The 18,396-nt window shown below is 46.9% G+C and overlaps 1 protein-coding gene across 1 annotated transcript in view; it reads right to left on the reverse strand.

The window, feature by feature from the left end:
* Positions 1 to 14,936, reverse strand: part of LOC118213051 (nucleus accumbens-associated protein 2) — a 29,004-nt gene extending 14,068 nt beyond the window's left edge. Inside the window, exon 1 of the mRNA XM_035391662.1 lies at positions 14,748 to 14,936. The gene's annotated coding sequence lies outside the window, so the exon portion shown is untranslated. The remainder of the gene's footprint in view (positions 1 to 14,747) is intronic.
* Positions 14,937 to 18,396: the final 3,460 nt, after the last annotated feature.

Below are 18,396 nucleotides of genomic sequence, written 5' to 3' on the forward strand. Positions count from 1 at the left end.
GCCGGGGACGCGGCGGCACGGCGGCGGGGCCCGGGAGGGCGACCCGGGACGCCCAGTCTGAGGACCTGCCCCGCCCAGTCTGAGGACGCCGTAGCGCTGCTAGCTCAGCACTTCCCATACTGCGACCAACGCGAAAAAGGGACGATCTCTGAATCTACACCCAGAAACAGTTAAAACGGTGTTTTAGCACTTACGTATGGTCTTAATAATTTATGCTTTCAGGGTCAGAAACATAAATAGTACCCGTTTTTTGAGTATTAATCGGAACAACAAACTGAAGCCAAAACTATACTTGAAGTAAACCTGCTCTGCTCACTGCCCTACATTCTAAAATGGATGAAGCTTTCAACAAACTTCTTTTTCCTGTTGGTTTAAGTTTCCAAGAAAAGAGGTGATCGTTTCCCCAAAGGAGGAAAGCAGTCAGGGGGGTGGGGAGGTGTCCGTTGTATGACCCCCTCCTGTTTCCTGTGTATCCAGCCTTGTGATGTCTCGCCATGTGGAACTTTGGACGCATTATGATGTCACGCTGTGTTGAACTTTGGAAGCCTAGTGATGTCACAGTGTGTGGAACTTTGGAAGCCTTGTGATGTCACAGTGCGTGGAACTTTGGAAGCCTTGTGATGTCACAGTGCGTGGAACTTTGGAAGCCTTGTGATCTCACACTGTGTGGAACTTTAGAAGGCCTTGTGATGTCACAGTGCGTGGAATTTTGGAGGCCTTGTGATGTCACACTGTGTGGAACATTGGAAGCCTTGTGATGTCACACTATAGAGCATCATCCAGCAATGTTGAAACTGGCTGAACATTGTTTTGATCTCAGTTGGACCGAAACACCCACGGGGAGCAGGGATTTGCCCCAGATCTGAACTCTATGTGCGTGTGAGAACCTCTCTGTTCTTTCTCAGATTTTTTTTTCTCTGCCGATTGAGGACGAAGAGGACCGCTCCGGAATTAAAAACGGTTCCACCCCCTCTCTGCTGCACCGTGACCTGGCCTGCGTGGTGTGGCGTGGTGCCCAGTTGGGCGGGGCGAGGCGGGGTGGGGCGGTGCCTTTTTTTTTTCGGCACGGCACCGACCGCTAAATCCTGACCCTCCGGGCCCATTAGGCGGTGACGGGGAGGCAGACCACGTCCCGCGGCGTGCGGTGCGGAGGTGGAGCGGCGGCGTGGCGGTTTGGCTGCGCACCCTGCAGAGGCGCTACAGCAGGGGGGGGGGGGAGTACTGATCTGTACTGTAAGGTACTCTCCCTGACTCAATCCAGTAAAAGAAAGCTGCTGTGTTCCTCTGCTCCTCTGCTAGTCACAGCCTTTAAAGCCAGGCCCACCCAGATCCTGTATGAGTCAGCAAGACTGAGAGAGAGAGAGAGAGAGAGCAGGGGGGAGAGAGAGGGGAAGAGAGAGAGAGAAACAGAGAGACAGACAGAGAGAGAGAGAGGGTGAGAGGCAGAGACGCAGACAGAGAGAGGAAGAGAGAGGAAGAGAGAGAGACAGAGAGAGAGGGAGAGAGCCAGAGAAAGAGCGAGAGAGCAAAGACAGAGGGGAAGGGAGAGTGTGTCAGAGGCAGCAAGACAAAGAGCAAAGATGAGAATGAGTGAGAAAGCAAGAGGGAGGGAGGGAGGGATGAAAGAGAAAGCATATAGAGAGGGAGGGGTAAATACATAAATAGATTAAGAGAGAAAGTAAGAAGGAGAGAAGGCTTGGTTAAAGTAAGAGCAGAGATGCATGCAGCACTCCAGCACGGCTCTGACAGGTCACACATTTAATGTCACTCCCTCCCAAAATAGCTTTATTGGGTCTCCAGCAAAGAGGCTTACAACAATCTCAAACATGCCTTTCCAGCCATCCCACGATCACATGAACAAACATCTTAAAAATCCCAAAATCCCAGCAGTATCAAAACTTTAGAGTACAATTCCGCCCCCCCCCCCCCCCCCCCCCCCCGTCGCCCCCCCGTCCCCCGTCCCCCCCGTCCCATATTTAAATGTCCCGTAAACCCTCTATGGGGCCCAGCTCAAGGGGTAGCTTTGGGTGGGGTGGGGGGGAGTGGTTGCCGCGCGACACATGACGAGATTTATTGGCCTGGCACGGTTGCCGTAGCGAGCGCGCGTTCCGCAGCAGCGGCCCAGCGGCCCAGCGGAGAGCCGGGAACGCCGGGAACGCCGCCCGCTCGAGATTCCGGTCTTTTTCCACGCGGCTGGCGCGCGGTCAACGGGCCTGGCAGGGAGACGCGGAGCGCCGCGGGGTCAGGAGGGAAACTGAGGACACGCCTCGGCACGCCCACACGGGGACCCAGGGCACACACCATCGAGACGCCGGGGCCTCATTCACAAAACCGTCCTCAAATTACTCGTTCTTTCGTTCTGAGAAATGTTCCTACGAACAAACAATAGGTCCGCACACGCTCATGGCACGCGGGCAGACCTTCGTTTCTGTGCACATCTCAGGTGCAAGGGATGATGAACGCTGGCTGTTTTTCTAAATTGCATGTGCAGTTCTGTTCATGTGACTTGCATAGGGAAACAGCCATGAACAAAAACAGAGAGGAAAAAATGATGAAATGTAGAAATGTTCTAGGACACGTTCTTACACGCAGTTTTTATGATCAACTGTCACTGAGATAACCAAGTTATCAGTGTTACTCCAAATGATTCACACACTATGCACTCATTTTTTCCGAAAGTTTTATTGGTCAGGTCAACAACTTCCACTAGCTAGCTACTGTAGCTCTCACTTATTCATTACAATAGCTTAGTTAACTTTAGTAGTAAGCTACTGTTAGCTAACTAGCGAGCTAGATGTTTGAAAGGTTAGTCAGGAAAGTGAAGTTACTGCAGGAAACTAGATTTTTGTTCTGTTTCATTAGCATTTCCGGACTAAATGTCTGGCTGTGATAAAACTTGACACTTGTTCTTACTGCTCCAGAATGAGTTGGATGAGACAAAGTCTGTAAAAGCAAAACTTCAATCTTACATGTCTAATGATATGAATCAATGGCATTATCTCAACCTCCTCATTTCCATGATTGCATCTTAGAATATGGTTCAGAAGTTTCACAGAACATCAGTGGCTGAAACTTAAACAGCGTCAACATGAGACTATGTCATGGCCTATTTAAATTTCACCCATACCACTGTGTTAAAGCACTCCGCCCTGTGACATTAACACACTCTCACGGTACCTGTGTGGCTGGTTATGGTTCACTGGTACGCTTAATTTAACATGGTCTGAAGACTCATCTCTTCAGACGATACCCGGAATAACTGACCATCTGCAGGGGCACTCCCAATCTGGGATCATATTCGTCACTTAAATCCCCCTCTTTCATGGCACAGATGGTACCTCCTGTGCCACTTTCATGTTACATGTACCTCCATCCAGCACTTATTGTACTTATTGTATCATTATCTTGATGTTGTAGCTTGTCATGCCTCCTAGTTTGACTTAGCATAAGTTAGATCAGACAGAGTAATGTTCACTGCGTGAACTGGACTTAATGTGACCTTATCGGACCTGTGTTTTGTAGTTGTTCCAATGACTTTTGGTACGCACTTATTGTACGTCACTTTGGATAAAAGTGTCTGCCAAACAAATGTAATCCAATGTAATGTAACGACTTCAGTCTTTTTCGAAATCATGACTAACTAACTACCTGTCAGTGAATTAATGAGTTACCTAGTTAGGCTAACAGCACCATTTCTTAGGTCACCATTACACATACTGGCATCAGATCAGATCAAAGGTACTCAGTTGTGGCAAGACGGGCAAGAGAAGAAGAATAAGTTTATAGCAATCTGATTGGCCCTGCAAATTTACCTTGTGGCATGTCATACTGCTGAACTACCTCAAAACACCAAACTCCATTAGGAGGCACACTTAAACAAGATCATGATTCCTCAGAAGAAGCGACTCACAACTGGTTCATAAACAAAGAACATTATTTGAAGTCGGGAAGACTTTCACATCACTTTCAGTGCGGTCAGGCTTGTAGCACCATAAGGTCTTCAGCCTGATGAGCGAGGCTAGCACCCAGCTAACGCACCATAAGGTCATGAGCCTGACGAGCGAGGCTAGCACCCAGCTAACGCACCATAAGGTCATGAGCCTGACGAGCGAGGCTAGCACCCAGCTAACGCACCATAAGGTCATGAGCCTGACGAGCGAGGCTAGCACCCAGCTAACGCACCATAAGGTCATGAGCCTGACGAGCTAGGCTAGCACCCAGCTAACGCACCATAAGGTCATGAGCCTGACGAGCGAGGCTAGCACCCAGCTAACGCACTATAAGGTCATGAGCCTGACGAGCGAGGCTAGCACCCAGCTAACGCACCATAAGGTCATGAGCCTGACGAGCTAGGCTAGCACCCAGCTAATGCACCATAAGGTCATGAGCCTGACGAGCGAGGCTAGCACCTAGCTAACACACCATAAGGTCATGAGCCTGACGAGCGAGGCTAGCACCTAGCTAACACACCATAAGGTCATGAGCCTGACGAGTGAGGCTAGCACCTAGCTAACACACCATAAGGTCATGAGCCTGACGAGCGAGGCTAGCACCCAGTCATGAGCCTGACGAGCGAGGCTAGCACCCAGCTAACGCACCATAAGGTCATGAGCCTGACGAGCGAGGCTAGCACCCAGCTAACGCACCATAAGGTCATGAGCCTGACGAGCGAGGCTAGCACCCAGCTAACGCACCATAAGGTCATGAGCCTGACGAGCTAGGCTAGCACCCAGCTAACGCACCATAAGGTCATGAGCCTGACGAGCGAGGCTAGCACCCAGCTAACGCACCATAAGGTCATGAGCCTGACGAGCGAGGCTAGCACCCAGCTAACGCACCATAAGGTCATGAGCCTGACGAGCTAGGCTAGCACCCAGCTAACGCACCATAAGGTCATGAGCCTGACGAGCGAGGCTAGCACCTAGCTAACACACCATAAGGTCATGAGCCTGACGAGCGAGGCTAGCACCTAGCTAACACACCATAAGGTCATGAGCCTGACGAGTGAGGCTAGCACCTAGCTAACACACCATAAGGTCATGAGCCTGACGAGCGAGGCTAGCACCCAGTCATGAGCCTGACGAGCGAGGCTAGCACCCAGCTAACGCACCATAAGGTCATGAGCCTGACGAGCGAGGCTAGCACCCAGCTAACGCACCATAAGGTCATGAGCCTGACGAGCGAGGCTAGCACCCAGCTAACGCACCATAAGGTCATGAGCCTGACGAGCGAGGCTAGCACCTAGCTAACACACCATAAGGTCATGAGCCTGACGAGAGAGGCTAGCACCTAGCTAACGCACCATAAGGTCATGAGCCTGACGAGTGAGGCTAGCACCTAGCTAACACACCATAAGGTCATGAGCCTGACGAGCGAGGCTAGCACCCAGTCATGAGCCTGACGAGCGAGGCTAGCACCCAGCTAACGCACCATAAGGTCATGAGCCTGACGAGCGAGGCTAGCACCCAGCTAACGCACCATAAGGTCATGAGCCTGACGAGCGAGGCTAGCACCCAGCTAACGCACCATAAGGTCATGAGCCTGACGAGCGAGGCTAGCACCCAGCTAATGCACCATAAGGTCATGAGCCTGACGAGTGAGGCTAGCACCCAGCTAGGTCATGACCCTGACGAGCTAGGCTAGCACCCAGCTAACGCACCATAAGGTCATGAGCCTGACGAGCGAGGACAGCACCCAGCTAACACACCGTAAGGTCATGACCCTGACGAGCTAGGCCAGCACCCAGCTAACGCACCATAAGGTCATGAGCCTGACGAGCAAGGCTAGCACCCAGCTAACACACCATAAGGTCATGACCCTGACGAGCTAGGCTAGCACCCAGCTAATGCACCATAAGGTCATGAGCCTGACGAGCGAGGCTAGCACCCAGCTAACACGCTAGGCCTCGGTGTGAAGCTGACCGCAGTCAGGAGTCACGCGGGAGACATGCAATCTGTCTTTCACAGGGAGGGATCACGATCAATGGATTCAGACCGAAAGGTCCCCTTAAACTATCGGCGGGGTTATTCGCGTAACATTGCCACTTTACAGTCACTCCTCTTCTTTCTTGTTAAGTGCCCAAACACATGTGGGAGTGGTTACCAGTAACATAACTTCGGCGTGCTGAGGCCAAACTATCAAAAGCCACCAAGAGGTTAACAAAACAGAAATGCAGACAACTTCAAACCGCCTTTGGGTTTGATTCACATGGCGCAAATAAAACGAACAACTAAAGGGAAACATCACATGATAGCTTTTAATGCCCTTCCCATAAATCCAGTGTTTCATGATTATATATATATCCGTTTCTCACCAGCGTGGAAACACCGGGAGGAATAAAGGACACACACACCCCTGCATGCGCCTCTGCAGCCTCAGACCTCTATAAACACACTAAATGAGAAAAAAGGACCTCTTTATGGAGGCGGCGGAGACAGTGAGGCTTGTGTTCATGGACACCCTCCAGCAGCCCTGTTTCGCCACCCTGGGCTTGTTCAGGGGTGAGGAGGTGAGGACAGCTCTCACTTCCCACTTAAACCCGATGAATTACAAGAAGCACGTGCATGTACACACACGCACACATGCACACATACCACACATACCACACACACACATACACACACGTGCCCGCCCGCCCGCACACACACACACCCATACCACACATACACACACACACACACACCACACATATACACACACACACATACACACACCCATGCACACATACACACATACTCCCACACATACCACACACATACACACACACACGACACACATACACACAAACACGCACACACATATACCACACACTACGCACACACGCACGCAGGCACACACGCGTGTACAAACAAAGACATGCAAACACACACATACATGCTCACTCACCCATACGCACACACACACTCATACTCATAAGAGGGAACCTACACAAACACACACACTCATCTCCAATGTATAAACACAAACACACATACCCACTCATATAAATAAAAAGGAACATACACACAAACACATGTGCACACACAAACACACCTGCATACACCCTCATAGTCATAAAAGGGAAGGTACAAACACACACGTGCGCATACACCCACCCACACACGAGCGCAAATACACACACACACCCACACACACTCTCATAGTCATAAAATGGAAGGTACACACAAACACACACACACATACACACGCATACACCCACCCATAGACGTACACACACCCTCATACACACACACACTCACCCTCATACACACACACACTCCATCATAGTCATAAAATGGAACGTACAGACAAACACACACACGCACAGACACCCACCCACACACGCGCGCACACACTCATATATACATACACACCTACACACACACACACACACGCACACACACACGCAGGCATAGGAAAAAACTGGCGGCCGGTGTGTCATGTGATGCTGCCAGGCATTCAGCCAAAGGCCGGCCATGTCATTTACCAGAAACCTCGCAGAGACGCCGGAAAAAAGGCCTTCGCTTCTGCAAACACTCTCTCTCCAAGCTCGCCGCGCACAAACTCCAAAAAAAGGAAAGGAGTTATCTCCCCATCTTCTCAGTTTACGACATTGCCCTGGAAGACGCAATCCTTCTGAGAACGCTGCTGGAAAGTCAACTAACGGGAAATGTACGTGTTTTTCATGGTGACAGGACTTGGGCAACCTCGATGACATGCCAAAACTATACAGCTTACTGACACCGTGTTTGTATGTGCGTCTCTGTGTGTGTACGTGTGTGCGTGTGCGTTTGTGTCTGTGCATGTGCGTATGTCTGTGTACTAGTCTGTGCGTGCGTGCGTGCATGTGTGCGGTCACGTGTCTTTGCCTGTGTGAGTGTGCGCGTTTTGTAAGTGTGTGCATGTGTCAGTGTGTGGATATTCTGTACAGTGTGTGTGTGCATATGTCTCTGTGTGTCTGTGTGGGTATTTTGCATGTGTGTGCATATGTCTCTGTGTGTCTGTGTGGGTATTTTGCATGTGTGCGCATATGTCTCTGTGTGTCTGTGTGGGTATTTTGTATGTGTGTGCATATGTCTGTGTGTGTCTGTGTGGGTATTTTGTACGTGTGTGCACATGTCTGTGTCTGTGTGTGTATTTTGTATGTGTGCGCACATGTCTGTGTCTGTATGAACAGAAGAAATAAGAATGTGAGAGTCTATTTCCCCCCGCCCCGCCCCCCTTTCTCTCTCTCTCTTTTTCAGGTTTGTCTCTTTATCTGTCTGTGGAGGAAGACCGGGGAGCGCAGACGGCGTGTCACACTCGCCCCAGCAAAACACACAGAAACGAAAGCGCAAACAAACGATGGTTTCAGACGACTGCTGTCCCAGCTCATCCAGGTTCATTTTTTTTTTTAAACCCAGAACGCATTTCATGCTGTAACCGAAGGCACGTGTTGGGTTAGGCCTGTGGTCGAAATATCGATACGGAAGTATATCGCAGATGCCCTCTCCGTGATTTGTGTATCGATACAATGACTGTCGTATTTGATACGTTCATACTTTTAAAATTCACTTCCATGAAACACACATTTTTGTATAATCAATAAGGTGAAAAATATTAAAGGTAGAAAACTAAACCTGAGCATTCATAACCGTTTTTTTTGTTTTTGTTAATAATGTATTTTGGTGGAGCTCATTAGACAAAGGCGTTTGTGTATTTTTGTTGCTTTTTAAGTTACTTCTACTGTTCAAAATAAACCATTTGTGGACTCGGTGTTATATTCCTCAATGATATCTGATTTGGTTGTAAAAGCATTTTCTAAATTCATACCCCCATGTGTACTGGGACCTTTATATCGGGATACCATACTATATGGGACCCCATATTGGGATATACAATGCATTTTAAGCCCATATTGAGACATGCATTGTAACAGGCCCCCCCCCAATATCAGGATATGTACTGTATCATGACCCCCATATCAGGATGTGTGTCTGCACTCTGACCTCCATATCGGGATATGTATTGTATCATGACCTCCATATTGGGATATGTACTGTATCATGACCTCCATATTGGGATATGTACTGTATCATGACCTCCATATCGGGATATGCATTGACGCACCAGACCACACCTGGGCCTATGCAAGGTGGCGACAGCAAGGCCGACTCCTTTCTGAGTAATTCAGCAGCTTCATAACAGCGACCCGCACGGTGCGCTCAGACCTGAGAGCACAGTCATCTGTTTACACCTCAGATCAAACACGCAGGAACAAACAGGAACCGGACAGGTGAAGCGCTGTCAGACCAGAGCCGCCGCCCCCGCCGCCGCCGCCGCCATTTCTGTCACACCGCCAATAAAATCTGTGCGCCGCGTGGCCCCAGGCTCTCCCACACTGCCGGCGAACACCGCCGTCACCGCCCCCGGTCCACGGGCGGATAAAGCCTCCTGCGAACTGACCTGCCCAGCCACAAAAATGAAGAATAAAAACAGAAGAAAAGCTACCCCCCCCCCCTCCCCTCAGTGAACAGTCTCTAATAATAACACACAGAGCAGAGAAAACTGTGGGTTCACAATAACAACAAACAGGAAGGTCTCTGTGTGCTCTGCGTCATGTGGCCTTTTTTATACACAAACCACCTGAATCCTTTAACACTCTAAAGTAGAGCCACCTGAATCAATTCACTCTAGAGCACAGCCACCTGAATCATTTCACTCTAAAGTAGAGCCCCCTGAATCAATTCACTCTAGAGCACAGCCCCCTGAATCAATTCACTCTAGAGCACAGCCACCTGAATCATTTCACTCTAGAGCAGAGCCACCTGAAACATTTCACTCTCTAGAGCACAGCCTCCTGAATCATTTCACTCTAGAGCAGAGCCACCTGAAACATTTCACTCTCTAGAGCACAGCCTCCTGAATCAATTCACTCTAAAGTAGAGCCACCTGAATCATTTAACTCTCTCTAGAGCACAGCCACCTGAATCATTTCACTCTCTAGAGCACAGCCTCCTGAATCAATTCACTCTAAAGTAGAGCCACCTGAATCATTTAACTCTCTCTAGAGCACAGCCACCTGAATCATTTCACACTCTCTAGAGCAGGGCACGTGTTTCCCCCCTCCCTGCTCCGGAGAGATCGCGGCTTTCTTGGCCGACACCCTCCCCTGGGGCCGTACGCATCTCCCGCCTGGGTTTTGCCAGAACGCGTTCCTGCAGAGGGAAATATCGGGACCTGACGTTCTGGGATTCAAACCTGCAGCCGCTGGGGGAAAAGCAAAGCTCCCTAGCTGCCAGAACGCGTTCCCGCAAAGGGAAATATCGGGACGTGACATTCTGGGATTCAAACCCGCAGCCGCTGGGGGAAAAGCAAAGCTTAGTCTGAGATTTCAGCCTACGGTAAACAAGCCCTTCCTGCTGTAGCTGAGGCCTCTGGAACAGCCAAGCACTACTCGGAAAGAGGAGCTAAGGAGGAGGAAACTCAAACAGAGCCGCGCCAACTCTCGCCCCATGAAAAAACGTAAGAAATAATAAATAAACAAACTAAACAAACGGCCAAAGAATAGCAGCATCATAGCGCGAACTTAGCGACCGATGCCGGCACAAGGGGGGGGGGGGGGGAGTCGCCGTCCCCTGGCAGAGAGGAGTCTGGGAAGGCTGTGTGTGCGGAGACCGGCTTCCATTTCGCATCACGTTCGCGTTCGCTTGGTACAACAGCTGGGCCGAATTTCACAGCGCTGAGAGTCCAGCGAATTAATGCCCAGAAGGTTTTATGGATATCAGCCATGATACAATGAGCTGTGTGCGGAGAGAGAGAGAGAGAGAGTCAGCTCAACCACCCCCCCCCCCTTCCTGCTGCCACCCCTGCTGCCCACCAGCTCCACACTAACATGAAAGCAATGCCATTGATCAAACTCTTGTTTCTGAGACAGGGAGGGTGAGGGCGGGCAAGAGACAGAGAAAGAGAGAGAGAGAGAGAGAGAGAGAGAGAGAGAGAGAGAGAGAGAGAGAGAGAGAGAGAGGGAGGGAGAGAGAAGGAGAAAATGGCAGCCCTTGTTTTCTCCTGAAAGCTTGCAGGCAGGCACGGCTCAGAAGGCTCGAGTACAGTACCTAGCACAAAGGAGAGAGCCAGGCAGACAGAGAGAGATAAAACCGGAGAGAATGAAACAAAGAGAGGAGGAGAAAGGTAGAAAGAGACAGAAAGGGGTAAAGAAACAAAAGACAAAAAGATCAGGCAGTGGGAGAAGGTAGAGAGAGGGAGAGGGAGAGGGAGCGAGAGAGAGAGAGAGAGAGAGCGCGCACATGCAGAAAAGGCTGTGAGACGCAGAGGCAGGCAGTGTAGGAATGGAGGCTTTGTGCTTAGTCACATGTTCGGGCTCCATGAACGACAGACAGGAACGCATTAGTCAGCTCAGGTCAGAGAGAGAGCGCGGCCACGGAGCACGAGCGTGTCAGTCAGCCTCTCTCTCTCCCTCTCTCCCTCTCTGTGTTTCTCTGTCTTTCCCTCTCTCCCTCCCTGCCCCCCCCCCTCTCTCTTTCCCTCTCACTCTCTCCCTCTCTCTCTCTCTCTCTCTCCCTCTCTCTCTGTGTCTTTCTGTCTTTCCCTCTCTCCCTCCCTGCCCCTCCCCCTCTCTCTTTCCCTCTCACTCTCTCCCTCTCCCTCTGTCTCCAAACTGTAATCTCTGCAGTGACCTAGCTCAACAAATCAAATGAGATTCTCTCGACAGGAGTAATTCTTTTTTTTTTGTTTTTGTCCTGGGGAGATACATTTTCTATGTGCACCCAAGTTATTTCATTCAAACACCGCCACCCCCCCCCCCCCCCCCCCTCGCCACTGCCGCCAAAAAATAAAACAAAACCAAAATCTCCCCCTCCCGCTCGCGCCTGTGCCACTGCAGAGTGAGGGGACGTGGCCTCAGGGGAACTCTAATGCAGTATTTATAGAGGGGATACGAGGACAACATGAGATCATGAGATTGTATGGCAAGCGGCAGGGAGGCATCACAGCAAAACTGTAGATAGTGAATAATCCACGCCAGCTATCTACCCGGCCCAAAAACATGATTCAGGAAACGGGCAACATCATTAATAACATAATTAATAGGTGAAGAGTGATCGGTCAAAATCCTTCTGAATGACTGAACCGCAATTTTTTTAATATATCCGACCAACATACATTACATATTCTATTACATACAACATCTATGTTTTGCAACATATATGCACAAAAATGTAAATAGTAGGGGGGCGTGGGCCTTTCGTTTCATATTAACGGGTACATCAGAAGGCTGTGAATGTATCTCAAGCTGTCAAAACTTACCACGTTTTATTGGGGTGAAGAGATACCTAACGGTAACCGCAAATGCACGAGCTTCAGTCACCATCATCAGAATTTACCTTTGCGCAACATTCTGGGTAACCCGGGACTGCGTCATATAATTATTGAAAGCCACCTGAAACGGCTCCATAATTGGATTAAGCGGTTTAAACGCACACATAAAGTCGTGGAACCATGATAGCGAATGCAAACACACGTTTTTACCATCATGCTGAGATTCAAAAAATCTAAATAAAAAAACTCCCATCGTTGTGGAAAGAGCAAATTGTAACATTATTAAGGCCAGGGTTCAAACACTGCGTAAGTACGCGCAAAAAGAAAATTCGATGGCACGTGGGTGTTTGTATTCTTAAAACGTTAGAATATTAATAGATAGCAGCAGAGAAAAGCACAGGTGTATCTCTAGATGTACGTTCAGACAACATATTGTAGAGGACTTTACATCAGTACTTTCGCTAAATATTGCGCGTCACGTGCGGCAAAATCGCAAGATTTAAAAATACAGTTTATTTACCAGAAGGATGACAAGAACGCATTCCAAGACAACAAAAAGGTGATGTGCATTTCAAATATCGGGTCATAAAACTGCCTTGAACACAGACAAACTAATAGAACTAATCGGTGCAGTTTAAAATCTGTACGACAAATTCCAGAGGTAGATTACCGTCGCTTGCATGGAAATAATCTTTGATATATATAATTTACTTTATTCATGTCATTTGCGGGTAACTTTTTGAATATCCATCAAATTACAATTCACATTTTCACAAATTTCCTCTTTGGTTATAAATGCGGTTTATGCACTATAAAATTTATTGCACAGGTCACATTTTTTAAATTCCTGGACCACATGTTGGTAGGCAACCGACTACACGTGAAATGCAATGTGGGCACCACACCTGTAATGTTTAACACTAGAAATGACAGAACAATTCAGTCAACTTTAAAATATCGCCGTAATCTGACGAGGAGGGCGTCAACACATCAAATATTGGCCCACCATGAACATACTAAAGTTTAGGATTTCGTTTTTACCGACTAAGTTAATTTGAACTTTAAAGACAATCCCAGATCAGCCCCTTATGTTTCCATAGAAGTCGGCGTAACGTCTCTGCACCTAACGTGCGTAGGCCCACAGACTTTCCACAGCCTTCAGCCAGTTTTTCTGACAGGTTTACAGAATAACAGCAGCAATTACGTTTCAAGGAAAACAAGCCAAGTGTTTTTCAAATGGAGATTAAAAATCTATAATAATTTCATTTCGCAGCAATGGCACTATGTACAGGCGCACGTTCTCACCGACCAGTGTTGACAGACAAGACACTAAAGAGGTGGAAATAGTTGAGGTTGTTAAAACTGAAAGTGCCGTAGACTACCAAAACACTCAGAATGCATATACAATACAATAATACATACACAATACAGAATAAGTCCATTATTTTCCCCATCTCGCCAAGATTACCATACAGACAAACGTCTACAAAGTCTCGTGTATCGCTATCGACTGATTGATAAAGCATACCTGTACACTAAAGCTCTAAACCAGAGAAGCGAGGACGTGTTGGGGACATGCCAGTAAAAAAACGATGCAGGCATTCACAGGCTACAGTATGTTAGCCTACTACACTGTGCGGATCACAATCCGATATGTGAAACTCTAATAATCATATCGGCAATGCCAGGCAGCTAATATGACGGAAAACGTGTCATTTTAAACGTGTACCCAACTCCGGAGTTAACGGAGGTATTTAACTTTTTGAGGACGATATTAAAGTTCACAAAGTCAATACATGCTATTTCGTATACCGAGTGCATTTAGCATAAAGAAACATTGTTTGTTAAAGTGTAGGCTAATATGTGCGTAAATAAATAAATATACATGCAAGAAATAAATGGAATGTGTGTGTGTGTGTTTTGGGGGGGGGGGGGGGGGCGGCGGCGGCGGCTTGCAGATTTATGTTAAAAGGATTGCTTTGATAGTGACGCAGCGATGTCATGTCATATTACATTTTGGCTATTGACCAGTGTATACACACTAAGATCGAACTGTTTTTCGCGTTACAAATGCCATGTTATATGTTTTATATGGCATGCGCAAACAGCACTTAAAATGAGCCAGCAAGCCTACAGCGCTCCATTAGCGCAATTATGTCGCGAATAAAGTTACGTTATCAAATCAATGTCACAGTGAGCGGGATACAAAAATGTCCAAAAGAAAAAGAAACCTTAAATATTCACGCGAAACCTACAAATGTTTAGTATAGCATTACTAAACAAAATACAATTTTCATACTTATGTTCATAGCCTACGCCAGACTGAAGCTCGATAAAATAGCATACAGATTAACCTGTAAAAACTACAACGAGAGGACATAAAATCAAGCAACTTATATGCGTCACACTTTCAAGCCGTGCAATTAATAAAAGATAAAGGATCGGAAAAATACCCGCTATGTTTCTCCTCCATAAAACCTGCTCCCCTTCGATCGCCGCGGTATTTCTCCGGATGCAAAGTTTGCGGGGTCCTTATTTGCCCAGGCCCACCAGTCTCACCTCGTTTGCTCGCTCGCTCGGTTCCACCTCTCTCTCTCTCTCTGTGCGTCTTTCCCTATCCAGGAAGTGATTGTCGCTCACATGGACGGTAACTGAACTGCGCTCGCCCCTGACATCATTCATGATACAGTCGCGAGTTATTTTTAAAGAAACAGGCCATGCGTTTAATATGCACACATGCATTTGACCGACGGAGGAAAAATACGTGGAGTTTTCGAAAAAAAAAAAAACCTTAGCCTACTACATGCTCCACACTCCAATGTAGAAATAACAGCAGCAGCAGCAACAACAACTACAAAAACAACAACGAGTATTATTATTATTATTATTATTATTATTATTATTATTATTATTATTATTATTGCTGTTTGTTTAGTTGTTAGTTGTTTTGTTATATTATCATTAGTGGCATTGTTAGTATTTGCACCATCACAGGCTGAGGTTTCATAGATTATATGTGTATTTGTATCTATATACATACATCTATATATGTGTATATCTGTGTACATGCACTCACAGGCCTCTTCATTAGGTCCACAAATCTAGTATAGGTACTGTAGGATCCCCTTTTTCCTCCAGAACAGCCTGAATTATTTGAGGCATGGATTCAACAAGGTGCTGAAAACATTCCTTGCTGGCTCAATGGCATCACATAGTTGTCGTAGATTTTTTTTGGCCACTCATTCATGCTGTGGACCTCCCGTTCCACCTCATCACAAAGGTGCTCTTGGGATTGCGCACGCCATTGGAGAGAACTGAATTCACGGTCTTGTTTGTGGAACCAACTTGCGGTGATGTACGCTTTGTGACATCCTGCTGGAAGTACCCATTTGAAAGAAAGGGTAGACTGTGGCCGTAAAGAGATGCACATGGTCAGCAACAATGCTTTGGAATGCTGTGACATTCAAATGATGCTCATTTTGGTATTAAGGGGCCTAATGTATGCCAAGAAAACATTCCCCTGCACCGTTGACACAAGGCAGGATGGGCCCATGGATTCATGCTGTTCACGCCAAGTTCTAGCCCTACCGTCTGCATGTCACAGAAGAAATATAGATTCGTCGGACCAACCAATCATACCACGGTCAAAGTCGCTTAGATCACGTATCATGCCCATTCTAATGTTTGTTCTAAGAAATGACACCTCTTCACCATGTCTGCCGTGTCTACCGTGCTTGTTATTCTCAGGTGCAGCCACATGATTTGCTGTTGGAAGGAGCAGGCTATTTGCGTTAGCGCGCAGGTGTACTGTGAAAAAGATTCTTCCCCCTTCCTGATTTCCTCTACTAATTAATATTTGTCACAGAGAATAGTTTCAGATCTTTCGACAAAATATAATATTAGACAAAGGGAAACTGAGTAAACACAAAACACATTTTTTTAAATGATTATTTCATTAATTTAATGAAAAAGGTTATCAAGCGCCATGTCACCCATGTGAAGAAGTCATTGCCCCCTTAGTTACTAAATCAACCAATCACCCAAATTCAACTGACAGACTCAACTGACTGAATATAGACAAGCCTGATTGCAGCCATCCCCATTGAATCTAAACCTCACTCATATTAAAACATTACCATCAGAGTGAGGTATTCACCACAAAGTTACTACAAGCACGCTATGCCGTGATCAAAGACAATTCCAGAAGGGATGAGAAAACAGTTGTTGAAATATATCGGTCTGGAAAGGGTTGCAAAGCCGTTGCTACCCTCCACGGGACTCCACCGAACCACAGTGAGAGCCATTATCTCCAAATGGAGAACGCACTTGGTGAATCTGAAACTGGAGTGGCAGGCCTGCCAAAATGACGACAAGGGCGCAGTGACAACTCATCCAGGAAGTCACAAAAGATCCCAGAGGAACATCCAAAGAACCGTAGGCCTCTCTAGCCTCAGCTAAGGTCAGTGTTCATGACTCCACAGTAAGAAAGAGACAAGGCAAAAATGGGAGTCATGGGAGAGTTGCAGGGCGGAAACCAATGCTAACCAAGAGAAACATCAATGCTCATCTCACAATTGCAAAGAAGCATCTGGATGATCCCCAAGCCTTTTGGGATGTTCTATGAACAGATGAGTCAAAAGTGGAACTTTGTGGACGACACAGGTCCTGTTGTCTGGCGTAAAGCAAATACAGAATTTTACAGTAAGAACATCATACCAACAGTCAAACATGGTGTGATGGTGTGGGGATGCTTTGCTGCCTCGGGACCTGGACCATTATTAAAGGAACCTGCTGCTCTGTACCAGCAAATTCTCAAGGAAAATGTCTGGTCATCTGTCCTTGAGCTGAAGTTGAAGCGTAATTTGATTATGCAGCAAGACAGTGATCCAATACACAAAAGCAAGCCCTCATCTGAATAGCTGAAAAGAAACTAAATTAAAATTTTAGAGTGGCCTCGTCAAAGTCCTGAATTGAACCCAGTAGAGATGCTGTAGCAGGATCTGAAACAAGCAGTTCATGCTTGAAACCCAACTAATTCGTCTGAATTAAAGCTGTTCTGGGAAGAAGAGTAGGCTAAAATTCCTCCAAAGACTGATATCAAATTATAGTAAGCATTTGGTTGCAGTTTTCGCAACCGGAGGTGTAATCAGTTATTAAGTTTAAGGGGGCAATTACTTCACATGGCTGACATGGGTGTTTGATAACTTTAATTAATTTAAAAAATGTGGGTTGTGTTTAATCAGCTTACCTCCTATTTTAACAGAAGATCTTTAAACAAAAATGAATAATATTACATTTTGTGTAGAGGCCTGAAACCATTCCGTGTAATAAATATGCAACAATATAGGAAATCAGAAATGGGGCAAATACTTTTCCCACAGCACTGTATATAAGTTACATGTATATATATATATATATGTGTGTGTGTGTGTGTGTGTGTGTATTATGTATTTCCATTTAAATACAGGCATATATAAATAAATATAAAAGAGAGAAAGAGGGGTGACTGTGCAGAAGCACTTTGCACTAAACTGACCCACTGAGATCATCTGCTGAGCCACATTTTATAAATCAGAAAACATAACTGGTTCCAGTGGGCTGGTGGGCGGTTCATTCTACCCAATACACCCAGTGCTAGATTAGTGACATCACCGTCTGATACCGAATTCTACCAGCACTAGGACGCAGTGGTGAACCGCGGGTAAAATCTCGTATTTGTGTTAACAGGTAAGAATCCACACCTGACCGGCACTGTCCACAAAATAAACACTGGACACAGGACGACACAGGGCCTCAGAGAACGGACAGTGGTGATCAAATGACCCTGATACCTCGTACAAAAACATCTCAGGAACAACTCCCGATCGGACACAGGAAACGCGTAAAACGACAAACGAAGCCGTCAGAGAATGGCTTTAATGGCTGAGACTGAAGAAGCATAATATCAGGTGAGCCGTTCTTTCCCTTGAGGTGAATGGTCACTTTCTCCTGAATTACAAGCAGTTAATTAATTATGCATGCACACTGAAGGCCAGTGCAGTTTCTAGACAGGTGATATAGCTATGCAGAGAACCTGCAGTAATTATTTTAATGAAATACCAT

This window comes from Anguilla anguilla, chromosome 14, assembly GCF_013347855.1.
Source record: "Anguilla anguilla isolate fAngAng1 chromosome 14, fAngAng1.pri, whole genome shotgun sequence".
In the NCBI taxonomy this organism is placed as follows: Eukaryota; Metazoa; Chordata; class Actinopteri; order Anguilliformes; family Anguillidae; genus Anguilla; species Anguilla anguilla.